The sequence below is a fragment of the Filicampus tigris genome, chromosome 16 (assembly GCF_054856515.1).
Source record: "Filicampus tigris isolate MCC_2025a chromosome 16, RoL_Ftig_1.0, whole genome shotgun sequence".
Classification (NCBI taxonomy): Eukaryota; Metazoa; Chordata; class Actinopteri; order Syngnathiformes; family Syngnathidae; genus Filicampus; species Filicampus tigris.
In genome coordinates this window covers 9,363,241-9,390,900 of record NC_141232.1, presented here as the reverse complement: position 1 = coordinate 9,390,900, position 27,660 = coordinate 9,363,241, and the positions used below count along the sequence as shown (strand labels likewise).

At 40.6% G+C, this 27,660-nt stretch overlaps 1 protein-coding gene across 4 annotated transcripts in view; it reads left to right on the top strand.

Annotated features, from left to right (window-relative positions):
• The first annotated feature begins 731 nt into the window (after window positions 1-731).
• elfn2b (extracellular leucine-rich repeat and fibronectin type III domain containing 2b) overlaps window positions 732-27,660 on the top strand; it is a 62,537-nt gene continuing 35,608 nt past the window's right edge. The window contains exons 1-2 of one of the 4 annotated variants that reach the window (XM_086056272.1): window positions 732-879; window positions 22,254-22,438. The gene's annotated coding sequence lies outside the window, so the exon portion shown is untranslated. Of the gene's footprint in view, window positions 880-1,320; window positions 1,396-12,290; window positions 12,360-22,253; window positions 22,439-27,660 lie in introns of those variants that run through there. The other 3 variants (XM_086056274.1, XM_086056273.1, XM_086056275.1) reach the window with 3 other exon arrangements.

Below are 27,660 nucleotides of genomic sequence, written 5' to 3'. Positions count from 1 at the left end.
AGAGAGAAGCAGCAGTAAAACAGGCCAAAATCCAGATGTCAAGGGTTTGGTAGGGAAAGAGTTAATTTTCCTACAAGGTGTGGTTTAACTAAATGCGAGTTAGACAAATCATTTGATTGGAGTGATTCTTCAAAATGCTGTGGAATTAAACCCTCAATTAAAGTCGCCATCTTTTTTTTTTCTTTCCTATTGGTTGACAAGCCTGCACACCTCTTGCTTAAAGTCTGAATGCAAATGCTCTTTGGACTGTTGTCTTGTCTTGGTGTTATAAACTTTACCCGTCTAGGGCTTGGCTTGGCCTATTTAGCTGTTAGCTATCTATTGGCTGACTGAAATGTTTACCACAATTTGTCCATTTGTACTACATTTAAGAATGCATTAGACTTTACAAGTGATGACCTTATTCAGCAACAAATCTCTCTGGATAATGCAGCACATTAACCCACTGCAAAGAACAGCCACAATTATTTCATTTTCCTTACCTTTTCAACCACATTAATAACGTATCATTCTTCTATTTTGAAAGGCAGATTGCCACATATTTTGTATTGGTGCTGATTCGATTGCGCAAGAGCACCTAATAAATACATATGTTCATATCTAAATACTTGTAGGACATTTTGCTTTTGTATGGGAGGGAGACAGACTAAACGAAGACAGGCGTCCAGCACGATTCAATGCCTCTCTCTCACTCGCTCTCTCTCGCTCACTCTCTCTCCCTCTTTCCCTCGCTCTCTCCCAGTCATCCTCTATACCACCGCGCTGCTGCTCCTGCTGAGCCTGCAACGTTACGGTGGATGAGAAAAAGACAATAATCTCCCCTCTTTTTTTTCAGCTTCAGCCAAACAGACGCAGAGTTTGGAGAGGAAACAAGTAAAGGTACTGTAGTCAGATCTATTCCATCTTCAGATTACCACCCCGTGCCTTTTTAAACGATATAAAGCCTCGCAATGGTGTTTATTACGAGCCGGATCATGCACCTGCACTCGAGACTTCTCTCGCTGCTGGCTAGAGCTGTCTTCCCGCAGTATTTGGTTGTTTTTCACCCTGATCTACAGCAGCGTGGGTTCAGCGTGAAGCATCGGCGAAGAGTGTTGGCGACTGACCCATGTGGGATTGTTCCTTCTTCTTTGCTATAGTTGTTGCCGTGCACCATAGGCGATTTCAGCATGGTTAAAACGGGCATTGATTTAAAGTGAGGAAAGGAATGAGTCTGGCAGGGGGTGCAGTGGGATGGGGTGGGGGGATGGGGGGATGGGGGGGGTGGGTGGCCGGTCTTATGACGTGGGGGTGGTTGCAGCGAAAGAAAGATTGGACAGGCTGCGCCATGGACAGATGTGCAAGAGGGATTTAGAGTCGTGGGAGGAATCACGCAGGGGATAAAACTGCCAGTGAGTGAGTATACGTGTGTGTTTGAGGGTGAATGGCCCAGCTCAACAGCGCTGATGACTTGCGCGCGTGTGCGCACACACACGCACGCACGCACGCACACTTCACCTGCAATGAGGGCTTGGGTGTCAGCTGCTTTGAGCACTCCTGCGTCTGTGCGGGATCGTGCGCATGTCAGTGAGTGAGAAGTGAGAGAGAAGACGAGAAATTCCCGCCACCGGCAGCAACAGTGTCCGGAGCACACAGATATACCGCCTACACATTTTGGACGGGCTCAGGTCCAACAGTAATGAGGGTCAAATGAGCCTCTACGTAGATTGTTTCAATTAAAAATAGTGACATATATGTTGTAGAATGGAGATAGATGCATTGACTGTGTGAATGAAGCTCAGTGGGTAACTTCAGAACCATGGATAGCGCGCAGTGCTGAACCAGCACGTTGGCGGGCTGTGAACCCCCCTCCCTCATGTTGGGGAGATTGCATGCTTGATTATGCACATGCATGCTTGATCAGATTAGAGCAAACACGTTCTGATCACATTAGTCATTTGGGGGTTGGGGAGGGACACAATAGCATGTATTTATAGTTCAACTTGCTGCAGTCCACTGAAGGTAGGAGGACTTTTCATTAGGTACACTGGCACAGTCTAATGAGATTCCATACAAGCATTCAAAACAACGTTTAAATGACACCTATTTTTGATGATAACAGGCAACCACCGATGGTGTAGTAGTCGTACACTACACACCCTGTTTTTGGTGCAAGCAGTGTATGTTCAGCACCCACTCGGTGCGAATGGTTGTCCGTCTTTTATACACACGTGGACAAAAGAAGGTGTTAAAACAGTGTGAGAGTCCATTTACATTTAAATTTAATGAAAGGGGGAAAAAAATCCGGCAGAGAAAAAAAAAAATTAATTAATTTAACAAAAGAAAATTCATTCATGAAAAGCAGATATTGCAACTAAACAGAATATTTAAAAAAACAACAACTCATGAAACAGGCCTGGACAAAAATGATGGTAACCCTAGAAAAAAATGAAAATAATTTGACCAAATGGACATGTTCAACCAAGCTGTGTCCTCTAATTAGCACAACAGGTGTTTTCAAACTTGTAAGAAGTCAGTCGCCCTATTCAAAGGATGACAAGTTGTCACTGTGCTGTTTGGTGACATGGTGTATACCGCACTGCGCATGGACCAGATGAAGTGAAGGAGATTGTTGTCTCAGGAGATTAGAAATATGAATTAAGATTAATGAGGGCTGTAGAAAATGGATGGATGTGCGTTTATTATTGCCTCTTTAGTTTGTACTGAGCTGAAACAATAGAAACATACTGAGTTGTTTCTAATATCGTGTTTCCGTCGAACACACTGAAATGGAAACTATAATAACAAAGCTGCTATGAATAGCTCTTGGGAGTTGTCAATTGCTCCATGAGTAGACATAAAACCGTCTTATTGATCGTTTTCAATCCAAATATGAATAATTAAAACCTCTTATGTACATAAAGTGAGGTGATGATGTTTTTAAAGTTATAAATGGAAAAGGAGCATTCGGTGGTGGCTGCGACAAACAAGCGAGGCATTTGTCAATAGGACATTTGCCCTGATCAGTAATCAATAATTTGTACATGAGCCTATGAATACAATATGACTCTGCCCTGTCAGTAGGTACGAAGTCTTATCGAGAGTTGTACATTTTCTCTCACCGCAGTCAATACTGTAATCCCCTCATAAGACCCTGCCTATCAATCACTGGCCACACCCACTTGAATTAAGGCGCTACATGGGGCATGTAAGTGAAGCTGCCCTGCACCCAAATCATTTCCCAGAGTTACTTCAAGCCCACATTGCGTATATTTGTCCCATTGTATTCATCCCCGGCTAGAACCTTCCTCCCCGATATCGATGCTTTCCGACGTTGCTCGTAGAGGGATGATGAGCAGTCACCGATCAATTGCAATCACAGATCAGTGACGTAGCAGGTGGAACAGAGGGAGAGAGGAAATCAGTAAAAGAGGCAGACCCGGGAGACCTGAATAATGACCACCTACCTTGCAAACCCACTGTCTTGTTTCTCTGTCATCTCGAGTTCATCAGAACTGTATTGAGCTATGTTAGTCATAATTCAGGGAATCCATCGCTCTGTCTGTTGGGGGTGCTCCCGAGAGCTGATGGATATTATGCAGCAGGAAAAAAAAACCACACACACACACACACAAGGTGAAAGCGGAATCAAAGACAAAGTGAGGCTGGTGTTTGCTGAGCCACATAAAAATAACATTTCTTTTTACGTAGGTTGGAATCAGATGGGGAGAAGGCTGAGCAGCAGTTATTACCACCTACCACCACTAATATTTTGCTCTTATTTAAAATTGTGGTTTTATTTTCAGCTGGTGAGGAGGATGTGCTCCCCCCACCCATATTGAACAACCGTGGCCCCCCTCCATCGTTTAAATTGCCCATCCCCGATGTTGAAATACTGTAGGTTGTGTTTTCATTGATTATGTTGGACCACCAATTAACGTTTGCATTTGAGTGTGGCTCCAAATTAAACTGCCTCATTCTTGTCATACTTTCTGATTTCAGAAACAGCTCGCAAACTGTCGTCGGACAAACAAACTAATACAGCCCTCCATAATTTGGTAAACGTCAATGGAGGTCTTCACTTGATTGAGTTGCTTTCCAGTTAAGGGTTAACGACTCGAGCCATTAGTGCTGTTAAAGCATCCTGACCTCAACACTCAGAAAGGCCAACACACTTTGGGCTTTGGTGACCAAATTAATTGGTAGACGCCTCAGGTCAATTGAATTATGGAGCAAATTTGGCGGATCATTAGTTCCATTACAGCACATGTGATTAGTCAGGTAAAGAAGAGCCACGCAATTACCTGCATTAACAGATTCATCCTATAAAGTCTGCCCACCCTTGTTCAAATGGCAGGTTACTGTGTGTATATATATATATATATATATATATATATATATATATATATATATATATATATACATATATATATATATATATATATATACACAGTATATATATATATATATATATATATATACACAGTATATATATATATATATATATATATATATATATATATATATATATACTGTGTATATATATATATATATATATATATATATATATATATATATATATATATATATATATATATATATATATATATATATACACTTGCCACCTTTTAAAGTGCATCAGATTAACCTGTGCGGTTTAAAGCTGTTTAAAGCGACAACGACCAATCACAGCTGACCCGTTTTCTGAATCTGAGCCGTGATTGGTCATTGTGAGCAGCTGTGATGTCGTTTTCAGTCGACAAAAGGCAAAATGGTCGCCCCCGGAGATGGCTAAAAATTAGTGGATTAACACTTATTCCAAAAACGCAATATTTATCATAATGTCCTGTTTCAATTAGTGGGCTTGCATTGAACATATTCTTGAAAAAAATATGTTTGCATTGACTTCCCCTTTAAGTAGGCTTTTTGTGGCTTTTTTTTTTTTTTTTTTTTTTTTTGCTTTTTAGCAGATACATGAAGGTTTTGTGCTAACCCTGAATACTCTTTTGGAGTGTTGATAATTCCTTCCACCTTGTCTAAGCATCCATGCCGAGATGAAGGAAAACAGCAAAAAAAAAAACCACACTACTGCCACCACCATGCTTCACTGTATCTCTGGAGTTCTTTTTGTGATATACATTGTTGTGTTTGTGCCAGACATACCCTTTGGAATTATTGCCAAAATGTTCAACATTGGTGTCATCAGACCATAAAATACTTTCCCACATTTGTTGAGTTTGTTGTGGTCCAATGAAACCAAGAGTTAACTCGCTGGCCAAAGGTATGTTTTGTGATCATAAGTGGAAAAAGCTTTGGAATTATTTATCTTGGCCTCATTTTTATTTTATACCGTGGACGAATGGCTAGCAGGTCTTGCTCATAGTTCTGAGATTGGGGATTCAGATCTCGGCTGCCGTTCATTTTTTTTGCGCGTTTTCACCAGGTACTCTGTTTTCCTCCCGCATTCCAAAAAGATTCATGTTTGCTTCATTGAAGACTCTAAACTGTCCATACACAGGTGTGAATGGTTGTTTCTCTATATGTGCCCTGCCTGCAATTGGCCAGCAATCAGATTAGGGTGTACCCCGCCTTTTGTCCAAAGTCAGCTGGAAATAGGCCCCAGCCCACTCATGACCTAATTAGGACAAGCGGTACAGAAAATGGATCGATGGCTGTGCTCCATGTGCATTATGTAATCTTATGATATACCATCTTTCCAATTCTTTCTGTTCCCGTATTCAACAGAGTCGCTTGGCCCACCTCCGCTAGTTTCACATTCCAAGGCACAACCTCCGTATTGATTTCTGTATCCAACAGGAGGGATTATGCAAAGATCCTAAGAGGGATAACCCCTGGGACATATTCACACTTACTCACACCTCCACATGTCATCCTCGGCCGTAGCACGCTGTGTTCACTTTCAGCCTACCAGCTGTTGCGGTGCAATCAATACCACGGTCATGTTTCACAACTCGAGTCACTCCCTCGATGCCAGGAGCTTGTGGGAGATCCCCCTCAGGCCAGAGACGCAGAGTCGTGCCTGACAACGATTGGCTGATGAGGTTTTAGAAGAGAAGACAGCAGCAACTTGTCATGGGAGGATGGCGTGCTGCTTTATTTGCTTTGCTGCGGGCTTTAAACACAGGGACAAGAGAAAAGCCATCATCAAGCCTCGCAAACTCCCTTTGTCAATGTGCCTATTTTGTGTGATCGCTGCGGTCTTTGTGTGAGAAAAATGCAGAGTTGCTGGCCAACGGCGGTAATGCGGGATGAAACAAAGAGAACACAAAAAGGTTTGGCTCGGTTAAGAGCTGTCTCCGATTTGAAAGATTGCAAGGTAAATTCACACTTCCCCTGTGGTTCTGTTGAAATATCGAGTAAGAAGTGAATGTCGTTAACGTTCCTCCCATGGCACCATATGGCATTATGATGTGAAGAGGTGAGTTAACCAGCACTGTAAAGGCTATTTGAGGTCTTATATAAATGCGGCCCATTTGCCATGACCGGAGCCCCTTGAATGCCAGCTGCTGTGACAGCCTGTTTCAGACCTTCTCCCTCACCTATCAATGCAACCACCATATTGGTTTGGGTATGTTCTGAAACACAAGAAGAATTTGGGACAGGGGGAAGTTTGACATTTTTTAAACAAATACATCTTCCACTTTGCCTTTAAAAGCTTTGTATGGCCTTTTGAGGAGCAGTTAAATGCAAGCCAAAAAACGGTCCAAATATTTTCCATTTCTAAGGTACGTTTTTGTGGAAAGCTGGAAATTATCTAGATGGTCGGAGCACGGGACCAGCTGGTGAAGATCAGCCCCGTAGGCAGGGCCAGCCGGGGAGGAGACCAGCCCACATTATGTTTAGATTTTGAAGACACTATAAATGTGAGGGCTGCATGTTAGACCGCGCCCCTTTTCTGCCCTCGCCCGTCTCCGGTGAGAGCATTCGCGAGGATGGAAAAGCTGCCCAGATCTGATTATTGTATGATTCCTGAACTACATGCTTAAGTTGAGCTCCTGAGGCTCAACAGATGCTCTCTAAATCCGATCTGAGAGCTCCGACTTAATGAGTGGTCAATTTGCTTCATTTGCACCAGCTGCTGGCATAGAAATTCACCTATTAAAAAGCTTTATACTGCCGTGTGTGGGAAAACCCCCTCAGCAATATGTAACATAATGACAATTTTCATCATCTCCGTCCAACATGAACACCTGATGATTTCCTCTCTTGCATGTTAATAGTACCAAAACAGCAGGTCTATGTGCTAGAATAGTGCCAAAAGTGCTGTGTCATGACCCGTTGTTGAGGAAACGTGTTGGATGGCGACAAGCTGTTATCAGAGAAAGGAGGGGGAGCTTATCTGTGTCTGCTTGATGGAAGGTGTTGGCTCTCCTTTGGTGACTCACAGGAACAGTGTGGATGCGGGTGATATAGTGTGTGAATGTGTGTAGAGTTGGTGCACGGGCACCAACACTATCTTTTGTACTTTTGATCCGACTTGACAGCCAGCGTGAACGGGGGCTTCGAGCTAGCATGGCCACTTTAGAGCGCCTCGTTGTCATAGGCGTGAAAAGCTTCGCTACGCTCCAGAGAGATTTTTAATCACCTGAGGCTTGAAGCAGATATGTTTTCTCACCAGATATGTAGTTTTTGTGTGGACATGAGAAAGGAGAAAAGGAACTAGCGTCCATTTTTCCAGATTGCAGTAGAGCATTTGATTGACAGTTGACGATTGCGCGGGGCGGGGTTTCAGCGCTTCTGTGGGTACGCCCACAGCATTCCAAAAAACAGCTTGATATGTCACGATTTTGAAGCCTCGTTTTACATGGCAATGTTTTTAATAATTCAAATGTGGCAGGGCTGTTAACAGTACGTTTCGCTGTGGTGTGTCAAATTTAGAAGACTTTGATTTTTTCTTTACAAAACTTTCACATTTTTTACTGGAAAAATCCCAAATGTTTAAAAGGATGATCCATGAAGTCAAGTTGGATTCAGCAATCCCACTTCCTTAACATGTGAGGCTTTGTAAAGCTCTTTGGGCAGAAGAATGTCGATACACAAAATAGTGCACTATCTGTTAGAATATGACATGTTTTTTTTGTTTTTTTTTTTAGACGGATAGATTGATAGACGGATCAAAATTTAGTGGTAATTGGTGGCAGTTTGTAGTCGGAAACGCTAGCGGAAGCCCGTTTAAAATCATAGGCAGACCGGCCCATAGGCGGGTACTATTTTTTTTCGGCCGGACAAAATGGCGGATAAACGGATGGCGGAAGGGTACCCCGGCTGTAGGCGGAAGTCGATAAACTGACCGCAATTCTTTTGTAAAATGCCTAGCTCTGCGATGTAATGGAAAATTTGTTCAGTAGTTGAACAAAAACACAAGAAAATCAAAATGGATTGGCACTATTGTTTAAATGTCAGCTTACGATTTTGTTGTGTTATAGTAAAAATCGTTCCATTGTCCATTACATTGGACATGCTGTAAATTGTAAAATTCTAATATATTTTTGTTGAATTGAACGATACAATTTTTCCGTAACGGAACAGATTGTGTTTAACTTAATAGACTGGATGCGCCCTAACCACTTTGAAATTATGGCACACTACAACTTTTTCATGGATATCCATAACCCCCGTTTTTCTAAGTGCTGTTCTCAGATTCCCAAATACATTTTTGTCGAAAACATTGAATAAAACTTATTTTATGATCGCGCCATTACATCTTCACTACCTCTCTTGTGTCAGTTACATTATGGTCCTGATCTACAATATAAACTTTTATCCATCCGTAATCTTAAACAGTGCTTTATGAGATGCTTCAGACGAGAAGCCCGGCATTCCACTATTTTCATGTGAAGGCAAGCATTCGGACAACCTTTCAGATGTGATGATTTCCTGAGGAAGAAGCATATGATTCATACAATATGCAACTTTTTTTTTTTTTCACAGCAATGTCTTTTTTCAGACTGTGAACAGAGAGCACAGTGTACTAATGTAGTATTGATTTCTTCATTTTGCCCTTTTTTTTTTTACATACATTTTTTTTAGGTTCAATTGAGAAAACATCTTTAGAGACTCGTAGAGCCACAATATATTAACATCATCTTACTGTTTGAAAGAATCATATGGTGGCTCTGATTCGTCACTGTTTACAGTATATGTGTGTGAACCGCACGTGTGTTCAGTCAGGACCATCTGCCACCATCCGTCCTTCGTGCCAGCAGCCCGAAAATCCTACCCCTCTCATCCGCCCCCCGACTACCCACCACCAACCCCAATTACCAGATAAATGTTTCAACGTGTGGAAAAATGTGAGTGTGAATATCAGAATGTGCAGCAATGTGAGTGGGTGTTGTGCATCTCGCGCTGTAATTGTAAAAGCTTGATGAGGATGAAAGGGCAAACGCACTGAGCGAAAAAGAAATCTACGGGAAAACTTCAGCCTCTGCAATGCTACACTCCCATGAAAACGTTTGTATTTTTGCACACACGCCCCCGCACACACACACACACACACACTCGCATGCACACGCACGCGCTTGCGTACAAAGTGGATTTTGGAATAATGCCTTGTTTTTTGTCTACTGGCCTAGATTCATATGGCATCTGCGCTGCACAATCATTTCCCACTCTAGCCCTATCCGTTGTTGTCACTCTGCTCTCTCACTCATTCGTGAATACTCACACACGCACTCTCTCAAGCACAGACACACGCTTGTCATGTCATTCTCCCTTTCCCCCCTCGCTATCCATCCTTCACTCTGCAGATCAGTGTGCTAAGATCAGGTTGTGAATATTTTATCTATGCATCTGCACTTTCATAAACAGATAGTGTCTCTATTCTGTATGTAAGCGTGTGTGCGTGTGTGTCTTGGCACAGTTTAGTGAGGATGTGTCGGGGTGTCCTACTGAAGCATCTGTTTGCATTTTAATGTGTGACACGGCCTTCAGAAATTGAATGTCTGTCTCCAAACACTGAGCAGAATCCTCCACGTATTGCTAATAACTAATCAACGCCTCACCGCGATAGCTTTTACTTGACGTAAACAGCAACTGTAAATTGTAATACATGTATCGAATATTGTTGAATATGATTCTGAAAATGATGTCGTTGTGCAGTTCGCATCCCATAACCTGAAAGCACAATGTAAGTATGAATGGTTGTTTGTCTATATGTGCAATGAGACTGGAGAAAATTCAGTATCTATTGGATTAAATTCTCAGTCTCTCGCTCATGGGTAGCTGTCTCCAGTTTCACTCTAACCATTCCTCAACACACTATTTGATTGTTTTCCCCCTAATGACTGAAACCACTCAGAAAGTTTAATGTGCAACTGCTGCACAACTTTCCACATCCTCCACCAGTTAGTAGATATCAGAGCTTTGTATTTTCCTATCCCAAATGCTCCAGGCTGCACACAGCAACACTTTTTTACCTTTCAAATCCTAAGCAAATAATAGCTCTACAGATGCCATGCTGTGTGGCTGATGCATGTTGCAGTAATAATAGTGAGTAATGATGTCTACCACTATATGGGAATATCAAATGTCATATAAGGTAAAGATAATTACAGCCTCCCCGTGCAACCATTTTTTTTTCCTGAGGTGCCAAAATGACTATTTGAGGTGTGGTCTTTATTTGTTGAAGTGGATGATACACTTGGCAATTAATTGGGGCACACAATTGCAGGTGCATATTGATACCCATTGGAGTTGCCTTACACCAAATGGCTTACAAAAAACAAATTCTTGGAAACCCTTGTCAATTCTGAGAAATGCTCTCCAGGGCAGTCAGATCTTTTCTACTCCCTCTGTCGCATTCATCTGGCATTATCCTTTCCGTCTGTCTGTCCTTGTGAGTGTATGTCTGCTTTGCTGTGGTTCCAAGCCAAATGCGGTCTGTCACTTGAAGCTAACCAACCACAGGGGAGCGTTTAGAGCGATAGGGAAGGGTCGACCGTGATTGAAATGCATTGTGGGATTGTGGCGCGGACTGAACTGCTACACAGAAAGTGGACATAAGCATCTTTGGAGAGAGGAAAAATAGAGCGGGTTGCAGAGTACAAACGCCCAGTGATATTTGATGGACTCACGTGCGGCCATGCATCGCAAAGATTTTAAACTGGATCTTATTTAACATCCCAGTTAAAAAAAAATTTCAATGCCCTGTGACTGGGAGTCAAGCCTGTAAGCAGAAAGTCACTTTGATGTAATGTAGAAAGATCTTGGCCCTGACAAATTTGGGAAAAAAAAAAAGGCCAAAAATGTCTACCTCCAGTCTTGGTCGATATTGATATTGATTGCTCTTCTGTCTAAGGATGGTACTGCATTTTCTCCCATTTTTTTTTACCACGTGTTTATGTGTACTGCAAGTGTACTGTTTTTATGAGTTCACAGAGGAGTCACTGAGTCCGTCTTGGCCAAACCAGCCGACACGTGCCAGACACACAGTGTGCCCACTCCTGGGGGTTTAAATTCCGCGAGCACATAACACTTAATCCACAAGCCTAGCAACAAAAGCTTACATGGGTTTGGGTGTTACTTTGAATTTATAATTAAAATAACTTGTGAGAGATAAATAATGCAATCAAACAACTTCAAATGAAAAATTATTACCGTAGCCCATGAGCAATACTTCCAGTATTCACAGGCATTCTACTTTAGTTATGTTTGAGTAAAAAGTATTTTTTTTTAGCTTGAATGATGTGAGATCATGATAAAATTCACTTTATTTGTGGTTTTCTCCAGTAGATTCACCTTAAAGTAAATAAAATAGGAGTAGTATAGTGACAGGATTCATGGTTTCTTAAACGAACATGTAGTGGGTTGGCATGATATTAGCCAGCAGGTAATTGTTCTTTTGAAAAATGTAATGAAATGTAAGTAGATGAGTCAGAAATTCACACAAGTCTTCTAAACATTGTTTTAACCAAAATTAATGAAATGATACTGTTGTTCTCAGTGTGAGCCGCTTTACAGAGGACACTCCAGCGGAATCCCTGCACCTATACAATTTGATGATTTAATAATGTTTTATTAATATGAAAGTGAATGTTACACATGCTTGTTGTGGCCTGTTTAATGAATTTGATTTTTGTTGTTGTTCTTTTTGTTTTTGTTTTGCTGTGGCTTGTCAGTAGGCGGGGCCTCCTCTGAGAGGCAGATGGAGGAGGCTACTTGTGAGAAACAGGAAATGATGTCTGGAGCCGCAGGTGTGCTGTTTTCTTGTGTGATTGATTGTAGCTCATGTTAGACAATAACATCGTTTTTGTTTTGTAGTCATTTCATTATCCAGTTTGGTACATTTCCCCTCATAGAAAATGGACCACAACTGCATGAAAAAACTAGCTCCACCAGTGGACATTTGGATCTTACAGGTAAACAATTAATCTTTGCAAATATGTAAGCCTCGTTTATTAAGGCAGACATTTTCCTAGAGGATCCCAGTGCATACGTTGAAAAAGTTGTTGCCAGATTTTTTTTTGAATAATTTTTGTGATGCAACCCACCCCTACACCCCTCCTCCCCAAAAAAACATTTTACAACGACCTCTCTGGAGGTTAAAATAGCTCATTCCGGCCTCATTCCGAGGAATTTTTGCGACATGGGAGCATGATTGTGTGTTTGCATATGTTTATGAGAAATACTGCTGGCCACTGCTTGTGTCCTCATTATGTACCTGGTATTTCCCTGCATGCACTGCACTGCTGTGGCCCGAGCTACCCAACGCATACGGCTGCGTGCGTGTTTGCTGTTTATATGATGCTCGCTGCGAGGTTCCATTGTAGGTCAGACTCGTGATTCAGCAGACTAATTTGAGAAGAAATTCACACATGAATGCACAAAGCAAGCACACATTCAGGTGAATTGGTTTTCTGTAGCATTTCCTGATGTCAGGGTTGTCATCTTTTCATAACACCTCCTCCCTCTCTGCTTGTCTGATTTACCTGCCAGCGGGTGATATAGAAAGTGAACCCATTAAATTGCTAGGCTTTTGCGGTGTGAAAAGCGAAAATAGGATACATACAAATAAATCAGATAAATATACACAAGCTAGCTGGATAGGCATGTGCACACTAAATAACAACTTTGTAGAAGCACCTTTGGCACAAATGACAACATTCAGTCTTTTTGCGTCGGAGTCCATCAGCTTAGCCTGTCTTGATTTTGCAAAGTGTGCCCACTCTACTATGTTACAAATCTTTTCGTTTGTGAGGTCATCTCTTGCACAGACACCCTCAGGACACCCTACTTTTTGGAAGTGCTCATAAGTCCGTTTGACAAAAGCCACAGTTCAAGAAACAACCCCAAAGCTTACAATGGGCCACGGTTGTGCATCAGTGTAGTTATGGTGTCCTTCTGGTGAGGCGTTGTGTTTTGGCGTCAGATGTTCTTACAAAGGAAACCACGCAGGCCCAGCTAAATATTTCTACCAAAAGCACAAGCCATGTGTCATTCATTCTTCCATTCACTTATTTACATTATTTTTTCCGTTTTGTTTTTACTTACATTTGTGAACCAGTTGCTTGAGCAAATGTGCGTAAGAGAAAAACAATTAAAACCTCAGAACTGTGAGGCAGGTATGCTAACCACTTGTCCAATATATCGCCATCATTTGTTCTTTCCATTTTCAATTGGCAATCTAAAAGAGGAAATAGTGCGATGGAAGACTTGCCAACATTTTCACATTTCAATTTTTGTCTCACATCTAAAATAGAAAAACAGGCCACATGACTGAGTCTGGTTTTATTCTTTCATTTGTCAGGTTTATGTGAAACAGCCAATTAAAATTAAATGAAAGAATGATGTACGGATTGTTAAGGTCAAATGAAATCCCGGCGGACTGGTTGCTGGAATGTTTTGTAGGCCACACAATTCTCAAAATACCGCTTTAAAAATCATTTATCGTGGTCTAAACTGACAGAAAATCCCCATAGAATGCTCTTGAAACAATTTCCGGTTCCCTCTCTATTATGGTGTCTGTCAAAAGGTGAGTAGTTTGACTTTAGTTTAGTTTAAATTCATTTTATTTTACTGTATGACAGTTACAAATGATAACACAAATTAAAACATTCCCTGTACTGCTTTGAAAGGTTTATGCTTGTAAATTAGAGCAACTTGCAAGTCAACCAATGTGACAGCCCGGTAGTGTGTCGACTTTGGAGGTTGCACTGTATTTTAAGAGGGTTTTTTGTTCACTTATCGACACAGTCATGAGCCTCTCTGGCATGTTTTGCCCAGCGGTGCTAAGCACACGTGCGCCCGGTTGCACGGAGATAGAAAGACAGATGGGAAGGTGATTGAGATGAATGCCGTTCATTAGAAGCTCATTTCAGTCTCCTGCGCTTCCCAATCTTTCCTCTCTGACAGCGCCCAAGCAGGAAGTTTAACAATTCCGCCGCCTTTGTGGCCTAACTGGCAGTAAAATTCTCACTAGGCGCAATAATGAGTCAGTGTCTTATTCAGACTTGATTCAGCCTTAAGCGCTGTTATCTAACCAAGAGTGCCACATTTACCAGATGTGGGCTCCCTCTCTCCTCAGTGGGCACACCTGCCAAGATCTCACCTGCCTGCTTCACACTCTTAAAGCCGTGCCATCTTTGTCGCTCCATGTTTTACCCGACGGGGTGTTTTTAAATGATTTAAGAACGTTTGGTGGTTTTGCTTCCCTGAGCTTTCCACGAGTGACTTGTTGAGCACGGACAATTTTTGTCTCATGGGTACCAACGCAGAAATGTTTTTTTTTCACTTTTTAGAGCACCTGTAATTTGAACTAAACTTTACATGAGACACTCACATTACAAATGAAGGTGAGACGTTGTGTAAAATGTAAATAATACACCAAAAAAACAATACAGTGATTTACAAATCCTTTTCAACCTATATTCAATTAAATGCACTACAAAGACAAGATTAGGTATTCGGTATTCTAACTGATAAACTTGATTTTTTTGCAAATATTCATTCACATTGAATTTCATGCCTGCAACACTTTCCAAAAAAACCAAAACAAAACGCTGGGACATGGGCATGTTTACCACTGTGTTTCATCACCTTTCCTTTTAACAACACTCACGAAGCATTTGGGAACTGAGGACACTAATTTTTTGAGGCTTTGAAGGTGAAATTCTTTCCCATTCATCCCTTATGTACAGACTTGTCGTGTTGAAATGAGCAGTGTGTCAGTCCAGCCCCAGAGAAGCCGGTAGCGTTTCTGGGTGTTGTTGATGTACGGCTTTCTCTTTGCATGGTAAAGTTTTACCTTGCAATTGTAGATTTAGTGAAGAACGGTGTAAACTGACAATGGTTTTCTGAAATGATCTTGAGCCCACCTAGCAATATCATTTACACAATGATGCCTGTGCCACCTGATGGATCGAAGATCATGGGCAATCAATGTTGCTTTGCGGCCTTGAGTGCAGAGATGTCTCTAGACTCTCTGAATTTTTGATAACATTACGGATAGATGATGAAATCCCTAGATTCCTTGCCACTGCACGTCGAGAAGCGTTATCTTTAAATTATTGGGCTCTTTGCTAGTTGCTATGACTTGTGAGCAAAAGCACTGTATACTAGCAGTAAACTGAACTCAGCTCACTTCACAACAAGCAGCAATTTGGCATAGTGAAAACAATCTTCTAATAAGAGGATTCAAGCTGTTTAACGACACTTCCAGTTAAAGTTTATTGTCAAACTAATCATTAAGCTAAGAGAATTACAAGTTGTGTATTTAACACAACCAAGATCACACTGCTATAAAGTCCGCTGGCTTAATGCTAACACATAAGGAGAAACGGCATAGATGCGTTTACAGATAAGATCTATGTGGCAGGATGATAACACTTTAAGCAACATATTTGGGGTACAACCAGACACTCCAGTAAACACAGGTTCTTCTGGAGAATTATAGTTAATACAGCGCCTGATATATTTGGTACAGAACAATTAGGTACTGTTTGGATAAAGGCAGGTACAGTACATCCCATTATATCCATTATAGGCCAATCAGGCGGCATGGTATGACCATTCTGACTAATATTATCTGTAGACAAAAGCATGCATACATAGACAAGAAGTGAAAGTAGAAGAAAATATATTATTACGTATAATATTATAAAAATGCATTTGTAATGTTCTCAAAATTACCTTCCTGTTCATTTGCAATATGAAACCTTTCATGAACAATGGTATCTTGGATCACACTCTTACCACATGATGCAATCACATACAACTTGCATATCTCGAACATGCCGCCATTGTGTGGGGGCTAATTACAGCGACGCTCTCATGCTAAGATGCAAATACTGGAGGGGTCGAGACTTTCTCACGCTCATAAAGTATTCTTTTTTTTTTTTTCCTGCCTGAAATTGGAAATTTGAATACGGCACATTATATGAGGTAATTATGAGGACGCACTCAAGACTATACACTTGTCGGCTTCAGCATCAAATTAGAACATTTAATGAGATCCAATTGAGTAGAATTGCCGGCCTTTACATGAGTTGAAACGGAACATTGTCATCTTTTGTAGAAGCAGAATTTCTAATGCAGTTCCTTTGACTGGATTGTATTAAGTTATGAATGTAAACCTAAACTTGTGACTGCACACATTCTTGGGTGAACATTTCTAGTAGTGTAGTGTTAAGCATATCCCTGCAAATAGTTTGGGGCAATAGCAGACAATGCTTCTATGAGTTCAATTAGGCATGCTTTCTGGGTCTATTCTAAATGTGTAATGAGATGTTAATTTCCTTTTCCGATCAAGCGAGGTGCTGTTATGAATGACTTGCAGTATATTCGGAAGAACTATAACTGTGTCGCTTATCGTGCTGAAGTATGGACATTAGTTTTTGGTCTGATAATAAAGACCCTGTCTAAAAGCACAGTTGTTTTGTCTAGCCGAGTGATTACAGACCATCAGAAAGTGGGGTCGGGGGACGCTTTTATTGAAACATAAGAGATACTTGGATAAGGACTGTCGTCTATGAGTAAATTATGAACCCTTGTTTTGCATATGAAGAAGCTTTTGCATATTTCCATTTGGTTGCCATTTTTGGACTGCATGTCATCCTTGTTTTAGCATGCTGAATATTTAATCAGTCACTCTCTGGCCCATTTGAGATTTATTTATTTTTCTTTTTGGACCGAGGGCCATTAGTAGAGTAGTTTGCCCTCATAGCAGAGGCTGACGTTGACATTGACAGACACCGAGTCCAGGTTGAAGTCTGCTTTTTGCCTGCTTCTGCCTTCACCTCTGAACAGGACAAGTGTTAGGTGGAATTGATGTATGGTTTGACGGTGTATAAATGTACAACAACATAGCTAATAATTTAAAAGAACTCAAGTCCCCATTTCAAGTGAGTCAAGTCACTACTTGGTTTAATCAAGTCGGAAGTCAAGTCATGCAATCTTGATCAGTCACAACATACCTTGGCAAAAAAATACAATGTTTTTTCACTGGGCATGCAAAAAAGTACGTTCACTCCTATAAATATTAAGTAAACAACAACTTTGAGTCAGAATTTTATAGGGAATATGCTCCTTATTTTTTCTAATGCTTGCATGAGTGTTTACAGCTACCAATAACAATGTAAACATCAGATTTTAGAATTACATATTGTCCTACTGTTTTTGGTACCTATGTTTCCCCATATATGCAGTATGTAGGCTACAGAGAATGGCTGGTTTAATGTGTGTGTGGATGGGTGAATGAGAGCTATTCATTTTGTGAAGTTTGCATCTGTAACCATGACTATGTTGACGCATTCACTGTCGCAGTTTTTTTTTCACTGTATAGTTTCCACTCTTAGTATTGTCTGTCACAATAATGACTTCTCAAATAAATGCATAACTGTTTGTTAACGTTTGAGCAGCTAAGCAATGACGCTAACCAAGCTAGTATCTTATTTGCGCCTAAGGCTTTCATACGGACAGATGAAGATCGATGTCATAGACGTTGTGTCTCGTATCGTTGAGTTGCGAACCTTGCATGTTGCCATTGTCTTTTTCCTGATTTCATCAAACAAGTCATCATCTTTGGAGCTCCCTCTGCAATACTCGCTTAATGAGTTGACACAGCACTTGCTTTGTAGCGTACCGGTGGTCGGAGTTGCCAGGTTTGCCTGCATAACACACCCAAAAACATTTTTCTCTTAAAAACAAAAGGCACACTATATTTAAAAATGAGTTTCAGAATGTTAACAGGCTTGTCAAGTCATGTAGTGAGGTTTAGTTAAGTTTTAGCCAAGCAAGTTGCAAGTCCTCAAGTCAGCAACTTGAGTCCACTTTTCCTATAGGAGTCGATTGACTGCTGACCATGCAGTCTAGAGTGTACACCGCTTTTTGGCCAAAGTCCGCTGGTATAGGGTCCAGCTGATCTATGGCACTAAACGCGTTAAGTAGTAGAAAATGGATGGCTTGGGTAATGTTCTTAACGCCACAGTGACAAAGATCCCCAAACACTTGCACCTCTTTTTAATTTAAAAATCGCTTTTGTGTTAGGGCGTAACATTTATAAAATTCCCTTGACTTGAATGAAACAAACTAAATAATACATTTTTTTTTTTTTCACAGAAATTGCACAAATCAGAAAACCACAACATGGCAAAATAAATATTTCCCTAAGAACAGGCTGCCCTTTTTAAATGTACTACACCAAGGCGGAACTCATAATTTAACCAGATTGTCTATTCATTTACAGGCTCATATAAAGTGCAATTGTTCAAAAACATACCAACAAGGGTAGATCATCAAATCCATCATTTTTCCTGAGATTGATGCTCAGCAAGTTCACCCTCTTGGCCAACGAAAACAACTTTAATTCGGTCATCGAAACCATTACCTTGTGGATAAAATACGGCAGGACGGCAGATGACTGATGGATGAGCAAATGCATCCCAAGGGAGGAGAACTTTGATGTTATGCAGACATGCTCGCAAAGCATCTCAGTTCCCTACTCAGTTTCCTGTCTTGCAGCGAAGTGCTTGCTTTAGATTCTAGTTAAGACCCCTAAATACACCTCGCCTGTGTGCGGACAAATACTTTGACTGATCTGCTTCCAATCCATCTCATTGTTTCGACAGCTGCTCATTTTAATGCAGCAATGAGTCAATGAGAGAGAGAGAGGGCGAGAGAGAGAGAGAGAGAGAGAGACAAAACGTGCGTGAGGCAGCGAGATATCGGAGCACTCACAGTGAATAGCAACACGGGTGCCACCTCGTAAAGCCTGACAATAATAACAAACAGGTTCACCGTTCGCCTCCTCGGAATCCATGTTGGCAGGTCACGGAGGGTTTCGTTTTTTATGTGCTTCGTAAAGAGAAGCCCAAAGCCACACTTTTACATTCACCACCATGGCGACAAGTTAAAACACACATGGGATGCCACAAATGAACAAAAATGATTCAACAAGCCACGGCTGTCGTGTAAGTATTACGATATTAACGACACGGGGGCCGTAAACTATCATGGCCTTTGTAATATATATGTTGCAAAATAAAGTTGCCGTTAGCACACAGCTGTTGTCTGCACATTATTGAGCATACCTACCTAGCGATGAAATCTAAATTTTCTCACCGCATTCCGTGGTTCCAAAATTTATGAAGGCTAGCAGCAAGGCAAGATAGGCTTATCTTCAAGTCGTTAGCTTTTTTTTAGGGTCTGCTAGCTTCCACCGTGCTTGCGCGAAGCACTATTTTATTGGTGCATACCGGAACCATCATCTCGTCTGCAATTCCACTATTGTCAAACATATTGCAAGTATTCTTATTCATTTTCAACCTGTTTGAGCAATATAACTCATTATTTTTAGTAATCAGTTTTGCGGGCGTAATGAGTTAACGTTCAGTGATTTCCATAACAAAATAGGGGCAATTTGTGACAGTCGGGCATTCTGGGAAATTCAGCTTGACCTTACTTTCTACTTAAACAGCATCAGCAGCTTCTGTTTAGTAGACCAACACATTTGTGCTTGTAATGAAGTGAAACATAGGCAAAAAATGACATTGTTTGTTTTACTGGCGTCAACACAGTGCAACCTAAAAGGGTCTAAAAATTACATTTAAGCATGCACAATAATTATTTCATTTCCACATTTGCTAAAGTCAAGCCACCAGTGGGGTTAAACCCATCAATCGAACACTCCGCAATGAAGATTATTCGCCAATCACATGTTTAGCATTAACAACATGTACATGGACACCACGGTGAAATCAAGTGGTCGGTCGGCACGGCAACTTGGAAGCGGTGCCTCAAGTGTTGTGAAATATTTTACCCAGAATTAGACTGATAGACTGAGGTCACTTGCAAAATATACAAATGTATCCTCGGTACAATTTCTATGTATGTCCTTATGAAAAGGCACTTTACACAGCATATTACCTCAGCAGGAAAGCACAACACAAAGTGTGTGCGTAAGCGCCCGTGTCAAAGATATTGCACTTAATTCCCCTTTATACTGAACAAAATCAGGTGATTTTGACGTCAATCCCACCGGAGCTCATTACATTGCTAGTCAACTAATGCAAGTCGAACACTCGATTTGAGAGTAATTGTAATGTCACAATTCACCAGGGGAAGCGTAACTCGTATTACAAAGTGAATGCAATGAGCGTGCTGTTGAGAGAAACTATCTTCCACTATCAAATCCCGCACATTAATTCTTCTGCATAGCTGAGCGCAAAAATGGAGTCACAAAATAAAAAATAGAAGGAGGACCGTATTCTTGAACTCGATATCTCTCAGGCAGCAAGTGCATACTGGGGAGGCACTTTTTTTTTTTTTTTAACCTGTCTCAATAGTCAGCTTTAAAGCCTGCTTGCATGTAAGAATGTTTGTTTTAGTGCTCGAGTGTGCCGGCGGCTTGCGTATGAGGAGACAATTAAAGATACACTACTGACATGCTCTCATACAAACTCCTGACATTTTTCTCGCTTATATGCACTAATGAAATGCTCTTACACACTACACATTTTTTGTGCTGATATACACTACTGAAAGGCTCTCATACACATTACTGCAACGCTCTCATACACACCTCTATAAAATTCTCATGCTACTTAATTGCTCTCATACATATTACTATTCTTTTCCACTCGTACACACTACTGAAGCACTCTCATACTGCTGAATTGCTCTCATACGGACATACGGACACTACTTAATTGCTGTCATACACATCAGTGCAATGCTCTCGACACAACCGAATGCTCTTATGCACACTACTTAAATGCTCTCATACACACTACTGAATTGCTCTCATGATACTTAAATGTTCTAATTCAGCCCTATTTTTTTTTTCAGATCATATTTTCAACCAGAACGCTCTCATATACACCAGTGAAAATCTCTTTACTCTCATATACACTACTGCAACTCTCATGAACACTTTTCAAACGCATATTTCAGTATATTACAAGGAGGGAATTCAATATGTTTTTGAATGTATTTCTGTAGGCTGTAGGGGAGAGAGTTTTTCAGTTGTGGTTGTGAGAGTGTTTCGTATGAGAATGAATCCAGTATTATGTCATTAACAGCTGTTCATAGCGGCTTGTCTAGCATATATAGTGCAGCATTCTGTATTGTATGTGCTTGCACATCCACAATTGATATCATGTACAATGCAGCTCTCCGCCCATTTAACTTGCAAAAGGAGAAGCGGGATCAGTCCAGTATTAATGCTGATAATGGGATGTCACAGTCTGCTCTCTTTGGGTCTCGCTAACTTTTGTGTACGTGTGCGTGCGTGCGTGTGAGGCTGTGTGAAAGTTGGTTGTGGGGGGTGAAAATGCTGGAGGGTGGGAGAGGAAGGCGACATATGAGGAGAGGCAGAGGGGAATGCGGCTGTATGTCAGCTTCTCTGACAGCAATTTGCACAAATTATTCATAGATGGGCCGCATGCTTGAGGTGTGTGTTGACAGGTGTCCTCTGGAATATCCTGAATGTATCCCATCATAGAGTGTATATAACACCACTTAAATGAGGGCATCGTTTACCTCTTAGCTTTCTGATGTGCCCCTAGTCAGTAATTATTGCCCTCATGCTCTCTTTCCCGTTGGTTTAAAGTGGAGCACAACAGTTAAATGCTACCAAATCGCCACGCCGTATCAATTTCTGTATTCAGTTCTGACTTTTAAAAAAATGACATAGTCCTTTAAATCGGTTATTGGCATTAAGGTTTACATTAGGTTTAGACAGAGGTCTTATTTCTGAATATGACTGTGGTATTCGATGTTTGATATTCCAGATGTAACCATCTATTTTATTTTCACAGATAGACGCACCATTCACCAGAAGTGAGTCTTGGACGAGGAAGCGAACCTCTCTCGACTTGACCAGCCTTGGAAAATCCTTTACTCACTTCTTCATGACTGATACGCAGCACCACAGCTAAGCGAGAGGGCAGAGCTGCCTTCAGAAAGCCGACTGACGACAGAGCAGGCAACAACGGGGAAGCCGGTAGGAAATATCCATAGTTTTTCTTATTGTGTTCAGTTTAAATTCAAACGCATTCTAACAAGGAGTTAGTTACCCAATTAAAATAAGCATTTGTGGAAATCTAAACATGTACCCTACCACTACTAAATAATAATAATGATGATAATAATAATAATAATAATAATGTCCATTTCTTTGTGTGGGATTTAGATGGTAAACAATATTTTCAAAAAGCTACCCTTGGACTGTAATAATATAGCCACAATTGTTTTCTAATCTAATTATGGGTTTCTTCATATGTACTACGTTCGATTTCATGTTGACTGACTGTAAACATACATTGTTTTAGGGCAGGGGACAGATTTTTACGACATGGACATTGTCACTTTCTTTCTTTCAACAGACAAAGATTGGCACCGGCAGGGATGAAAGCATTAGTTAGTGTCTTCGCTCACAGGCATACATTATAGCTTCTTCACTGCTTTATTGCGCTTATTATACAGTACTGGCACGGCTATCATTTGTGCTGACAGCGTTGCACTTACAACTGCTATTAGATCTTGCCGGGGTGCAGTGTGTAAGTGTGCTATATGTGTCAGCTCGTGGTAAAGTAAAAGAAAAAATTGTTGTAATTACTTTGTCTCTGTTTTAATTCCACTCACTTGTGTTGAGAAGAATGTAAAGCAGAAACAACTCCACCTCATTTGCTGCCTTCTGTATTCCTGATACATACACATATATGTGTATACACACATATATGTGTGTGTATGTATGTATATATATATGTGTGTGTATATATATGTATGATATATGTATATATACGTATGTATATATCTGTATATATACGTATGTATATATCTGTATATATATGTATGTATATATCTGTATATATATGTATGTATATATCTGTATATATATGTATGTATATATCTGTATATATATGTATGTATATATCTGTATGTATATGTATGTATATATCTGTATGTATATATCTGTATATATATGTATGTATATATCTGTATATATATGTATGTATATATCTGTATATATATGTATGTATATATCTGTATATATATGTATGTATATATACGATGAATAGGAGTGTGTTTCATATTAAACAGAATGAAGACAGCGGGTCATTCCACTCTCTCTTCCACCTGTTTATTATTCTTTGTTGAGCGGGGAAACGTTCCACAGTGAAATCAGGCATACACACAATGATTCCCGTTCTCCAATGTCAGATTTGGTTTCAAGCAAAAACCCCGTGTGATGCGCATCCATCGCAGCATATTCTCACGGCCTCCACTGGCATGTCTCACGTGCCCTCGCATGCACCGCTAGTCACTGTGATGCAGCCTCACGGGATCACAGAAACTCATTGAAGCTCTGCAAGAACCTTTTAAACATTTCTCAGCACTAAATGGGGAACTGGCTTAAGTGTGGACATCAGTCAAGCGAGAGTGAAAATGTTGTCTGCTGCATTTAAGGCTAGCCAGCCTTTTGAATGCAGTTTATCAGTTTAGGTGCTAATTGCTTCTGCATAACAGCACAACAAACCTAAAAGCCACACCATTTGAGCGCACCTTTTTTTTTTTAGAAGAAGAAGAAGAAGTAGGAATGTGATGTAAGCTGAGTCACATAAGGCGCCATCGTCATCATATTATGATGGCCACAGTTTGACCCTGGAAGAGATTATTTCCATTTCTATTATTTCCTTTGGGAACAATTATTTGAAAACTGGAAACTATACGGTTGACCTGCTCTACCTTAGAGATTTTACTGTAATCTCTTAACCAAATTAAAAAATAAATTTAAAAAAACTTATAAAAACTAGCTACCAAATGTACATCAACAGAATTGTGTCATGTGTTGCTATTCAAATTCACATGCCCCTTAACCCCATCAAACTAAATGATACCTCCTCATCATCTTCTTCTCTACTCGGAAAACAGCTGGGATTTCTGGGCTGAAAAATCTGCACACAGCATAGCAGAGAAAGGACAGGGACAGTTTATAAGAACAGTCAAGGTCAGACAAACACACAACAAGAAGCATTATATGGATTATGAGAGGCAGAAGCCACTCTCAATAAAGTCATTTGAAAGTCCAGGAGGACATACTTCATGCTAATGCTAATCAACAACAACCTGCTTCATGTCTTACAGCTGAATAAAAACGTGAGAAGGAATCAAATACTTTACATTCATAGAGGAGGCAGGCTGGTGGAGAAGATTACTTTGGTCCAATTGTGCAGTCAAGCAAAAAAGGCTTGAGGGGAACCTTTTTTTTTTTTTAATGCTACATCTGTTCCAGTCTGGCAGGAAAATAAATCAAACCTAAAAAAAAAACTAAAAAAAAAAACGATGGCGATTTACAGTCTATTCTGTGTATCATGTATGAATTAAAGTAGGTGCTTATTACAGCAATAAGGGTCCGAAATCACAAAATGCATACTAATTAGAACATTAACATTTGTTCACTTCACCAGAAGAGAAACAATTAACAGTTAAAGGTGATTAGAGGGAGCAATTATTGACGGCCCCAAGGAGAGAGAGAAAAATATTAAGCCTGCCATTCAGTGATAAGTTACTGGCAGTATTGCCTAAATACAAAAGGCATGTGAACCATGCTCACTTTTATGGTACGGCTCATGGGAAAACATTTCACATTTTAAAGATTAGACTGTAAAGAAAGCAATGTTGTCACCTACAAGGCAGAGACAGTCACCAGGGATTTGTACCTTTAAGAATTGTGGTCGAGTCAAAATGTTTCTGGTAGGACCCGAACTTCTCAAATCACTATGACAGCTCTGAGATCTGGACCATTATTGTGTCACACAGTTAACTTCAAAGTCTGTGGACTGTTACTGTATACAATACCTGTTAGCAAAGTAACTAAGTAAAGTACTAAAACGGCAACCAATCGCTTCCTATGGACTTACAAAGAGACCAAAATGTTCAAATGAGGGGCTCGCTACTCTGAGGAGGTAAGTGCCTTGCTTGAAGCCATCTTGGCAGGGCACAGCAAACAAATTAACCTCTTAGTCAGCAAAGGACAGACTGAGTCAGCCCCGAAAAGAGGGAGAAATTGCTTCAAATCTGAGCCTAATGCAGGCATGTAATTTTGATAATTAGGGAACCCTCGGTATAATGGCTAAAAATACGAAGAACATGATGAAGCTGCGTCTGTTTAGTTTGTTCAAAAGAACTCACTTTTGTGACTCTTATCTCACACACAACATGTGCTCAATTTTCTAGATGCACACTTCACATGCGAGGCCTTTTTAATGCAAGTGACAGACTGTAAATACCCACTTTCTGCAAAGGGATGAGAAAAAGCGAAAAGGCAAAAAGCTGTGGATAGTGCAACTGCATGATCACCCCCATTAAGCCATCAATCTTGTAAATCTCCCTTTAATTATGAGCCATGCCTCCTAACAACTGCCTTTTAAACCCAGTCACAACCAATACAAGGATTATTTTTTCAGCTATTATGGGCTCATCTATTGGGGAGGATGGTTGTTTTAATGCTTTTGCCAAAGAAGTGCTGAAAGGTCTAAATTCTAACCTTTGTGGTCATTTTCCATCTCAAAGTACAATATAATAATAATAACATTAAAACTTATGACCTCACTTTCCTGTTCATATTTGCATTTAAGGGCAATGATGGAGTAAGGCAAGTGCCTGAGCCATATAAGGCTGTTAAGAACTAACATTTTTCTAAACTTTTCCTGTAAAAAGAAAAAAAAAGGGGGGGGGGGGACTCAAAGGCAAGGCTTAGTTAGCTGGAAAAGCAGGCCTGCAACAACTAAAGCAGAACAAGTGACACTCCAGCTAAAAAGACATGCAGCACACAAAAACAACAAGGCTGAAGTACTGGCAAGGGAAACATACGTACAAAGACGAGAATCAGCCGGGTAGATATAAGGCAAAGGCAGAATCACATTGGACAAAAGAAATTGGCCCGACGACAATCCTGCTGCTAAATCGAATGCTAACACCAGAAGGGACCAGGCATTTAAACCAAAAAGAAATATTATCCTTGGGAGTGTTGTGTTGTGTCATGCATGGTGATGATGAGATACATTATTTGCGCAAATCCCTTTGGTCAGTTTGCAACTTGTGTATTCAAATTTGGAGGTTCCACTTTATTCATACCCACATGGCAGACAGCTCTCCATCTGTTATCTTTTTAGCCTCTGCACTAAGCAGAAAATTAACTATATTTCCACCAAAGGTTAATGCAATATTTGTAGATTATAAGTGAAAATGACATCTGATGCAGGAATACAAAGTGACAAAAATTGTGAGATGGTCCAAATAGTTCCGTAGATAACCGTGAGGGAATTAAACCTTTGGTGATTTTTTTTTTCTTTTTTTTTTTTTTTTAACACGTGACCTACAAACCAAGAGAGAGTGAGAACGCGAGCCAGACCCATGCCCCATATGCAGCCAATCCTCCATGTTACATAAGCTGACCCAGTGTTGTAATCAGATCAGTATGCTTCAAAAATCCAATCCACAAGCCGGTGCAAAACAACAGCACTTCAAAAAGAATAAGAAAATACATTCTAGGCTTTCTTCCCGTGGGAATTTTTGCAGATCCTCAGCAGTCTTTGGGGAGTTGTTTGACTGACTGCATCTGGCTTAAATATTGTATACTGAGAGTGTGTGTAGTGTATCTATGATGTATATTTCATGCACACGATGATCGTTGTTCACTATTCTCAAGTAAGAACAGAGGTGGGGGGGGGGGTGCTTGGAAAGCAGAGTATCACAGGCCTCCCGTGTGCGTGCGTGTGTGTGAATGTACGCGTGTGGCCGCTGACTGCTTGTCACATCCCGTATATACCATTTACAGGACTTTTCTGTTATTCATGATAACTAAAGCTACCGCTGGGATGTCCTGTATAAACACACTGTACTTCCAGCTTCTGTTTGACTCTGAGCTTCTTCTCTGCTTCTTCGCTCACACACAGCGAGATGACACGGCGCCGAGTCAACTTTATTGCTTTACATATACTGTACTAATTGCCAGAGGTGGGCGTTTCGTCAGACCGACGGACGCCCGTTTTGCTAACGATTGACGAATGACGGGACACCTTTTAAAATAGGTGGACTGATGAATGACGGAAGTGTGATTTCATGCCCGTTTTACAGACATTTTTTGGGTGGCCGACTGACGGACCAACGGACTTCTAACTGACGGACTTAACTAGACTGGTGGACTGACGATTACAAGTC